The 3082-nt window shown below is 35.1% G+C and overlaps 1 pseudogene; it reads right to left on the bottom strand.

Annotated features, from left to right (window-relative positions):
- Positions 1 to 663: 663 nt before the first annotated feature.
- Positions 664 to 2061, bottom strand: LOC133089840 (phosphatidylinositol-glycan biosynthesis class W protein-like; annotated as a pseudogene).
- Positions 2062 to 3082: the final 1021 nt, after the last annotated feature.

Below are 3082 nucleotides of genomic sequence, written 5' to 3'. Positions count from 1 at the left end.
AGCTTTTTTTTTTTGTGACAATTCCACAACTGAGATATTTTAATGTAAATATTATAAAATACATACAATAAAAAATACAGAATGATAATACGTGATATAAGATGGAAAGTAAAAATCCTCCTCCCCACCCTCCAGTCTTCCAGTGGCACAACGGTAAACACAACAGTTTCTTTAAAATACTGAAATTTAAAGAGTGGATATATGTATATGTATAACTGATTCACTTTGCTGCACACCTGAAACCAACACAACATTGTAAATCAACTAGACTCCAACAAAAATTCTTTTAAAAAAGAAAAAAATACTGAAATTTATAAGTATTCTAACAAGTCACAAGGCTATGTTTCTTTGGTATTGGTTTGTTTTACATAGTGTTGAGATACATTTAAAATACTAAGCATCACTACTGTTAGAGTAGGAGTGAAACTTAATTTTATAATAAAATACAGTTAACCCTGGGTTGCCAAAAGCCCATTTTCTTCACATTTTATATTTATTCTTCCTCATTAAAATAATATTTCTCAGTTAGGTTCTTATTAGTAAGAACCTGCTGTATAAAAAAATAAATAAAATAAAATTCAAAAATTCAAAAAAAATAATAAAAGTGTACGTTCAGACAGAAAAAAAAATAATATTGCTCAAAGCATATACTACCCGTATTGATCACCAAAATTTTATTGTCTTATCTTACAAGTGTAGCACATATATAATTAAGCAGTTGGTAAACCTGTAGAGATGGAGCACAAATAAGGCCCACAAGGTACAGCTGTGTAATGTACCTACCAACAGGTTGACTAGGGCAGTTGTTACATTTGACTGCAAGAAGAAAATCAACTGGTTTCTGTTCATTGCTGTGATTAAACAAAGAGTGGGTTCCTTTCTTTCAGCTTCAGAGACTAGAGATTCTGAATGCTTTTTATTTGCAGTAGGTGACTGGATAAGTTTCTAAGAACATGGTACTGCTGCCCCTTAAATTAGAAATTTGGCAAAACTCAAAATTATATCACCCAGTAATAAACTACTAAGAAGGATCATGCAAGAAGCAACTATCCGAATACAAAAGGCTAAATAGGCCTTTCTTCAAGATGCTACTTCTACATTTACCTAAACTATGTAAAGAGATATGAAGAGGCCAGTGGCTGTCAGTAGAATACAATATGCTACTTTTATCCAGTCTTTGATATGTGATCTTTTTCTAAGCACCTATGACCCTGTTTGAACACCAGCCATGTGTATTGCCACGTACCCCAAGGTAGAAATTACTCCTTGTCGGTTGGCATTTAATAAACCAACCCTTGTGCCACTGCCATCAGTGCCATATAAAATTAACTGTTTCAGTGGGGTAAAATCAAAGGCTAGCTGGTATAATACAGTAATGCTGATGGCCACAATCCAGGATTTATTTATGGGAAAAATAATCAATAGCATTAAGATTATCAATTTCACAACTATTAAGGTAAAGAAAAAGTTCCAGTGAACTCCATACTCAGTTAAATGTTCCTGATAGCCTATGGATTTTATAATGACTAATCGTCCCATTCCTAGGAAAAGTAATGGCCAAACAGAGTACAATGACTTTGTAGGATAACAAAGTCTGGACCCTTTTGTATATTTTCTCCTAACCTTTGGACAAACCATTCAAGTCCCTAAAATAAAGCCTCCTACTCCAAAATCCATTGCTCCTATCCCATAGAGCTCGGTTTTGGCAAATCTTCTGAAAAAAAGTGGGAAGTCCACAGCCAAAATGGCAACAGCAGTAAATGCACTGTTAATTACACGGAAACAGAGATTGCTGGGACTGACTTCCAAGAATTTTTCAAGGATTTTCTGGACAGGCATTCTGGCATAGCAAGTTCTCCCGCAGTATATTTCATAGAGCAGCCCTGCCCCCAAGATAATTACAATAAGGTCCTCGAAGAGGACAAATGAAGAGAAAATGGTCAAAGTGGTCACTAGAGGAACTATTAGGAAAGCAAAGTGAACGAAGAATAGAGTTCTCCAGGTATGTGAAGAAGAACATAAATGCTGTGAGAGAATGATCAGGAGTCCTCTACACAGGATACAGAGTAGAGGACAGAAGACATTTTTTCTTCTTCCTCACGTACTCCTGGTGGCCTCGGTGCCCCACTGTAGAGAGCCATGTAAGCTTCTGCCTTCCAAGCAGTGCTTCCGGCTGATGCAGCTATCTCAGCTTTTGACATGCCTTCCTCACCAAGCTTAATCAATACTAGCTTTGGATTTAAAGTGAGAGATGTGTGACTCTTGCTTTCACTTGAATATTTAGAGGCATTTGTAGGGTTATTAATTGGCCTAATTTCAATATTGTGTCCCAGGGAATAGGGAGACCTGAGGAGAGGGAGAGAGACAGGGGAACTGCCTGTTGGTGGAGCAATCGGAACACACACAACATTTATTGATTGTTTGCCATTTTATATAGGTGTGATTGGTGGTGCCCCAAAACAATTGTAATAGTATCATCAAAGCTCACTGATCACTGCTCACCATAACAAAAATAATAATAATGAAAATGTTTGAAATATTATGACAATTACCAAAATGTGAGAGACTTGCAGTCAGCACATGCTGTTGGAGAAATGGTGCCAATTGACTTGCTCGACACAGGGTTGCTGCAAAGCTTCAATTTGTAAAATAAGCAATATCTGCAAAACGCAATGAAGCAAAGCACAAGAAAATGATGTATGCCTGTGTCTACATTTATTTATCTCTCTATTGTTTTTTCATCCCAATATTTTTCAGCTAAATTCTTAGAGATGAATAGGATGTATAAGTAATCACAGGCTCAAAGTCCTTTGCTTCACATATTTATTTAAATTAAAAATACTATTAGGAATCATTAATTTGAAAACATAATTGAAATATTTTGTAACTGAGTACTAATTCGTTCTGTCAGTGGTTTGACAAATTATTGGTCTTACTCCATATTAATCTTTTTAAAAAAATTTTATTGAAATATAGTTGATTATTAACTCTAGTTAACAAATTTGTTTCTTACAGGAGAATTTGTGATTCTGAAACATCTTCATTTTTACTTATGTGTGTCACTACAGTAAGTAAAAATATT

The sequence above is a fragment of the Eubalaena glacialis genome, chromosome 4 (assembly GCF_028564815.1).
Source record: "Eubalaena glacialis isolate mEubGla1 chromosome 4, mEubGla1.1.hap2.+ XY, whole genome shotgun sequence".
NCBI lineage: Eukaryota > Metazoa > Chordata > Mammalia > Artiodactyla > Balaenidae > Eubalaena > Eubalaena glacialis.
Note: the sequence above shows the minus strand (reverse complement) of the source record. Positions and strands in the feature narration are given on the sequence as shown.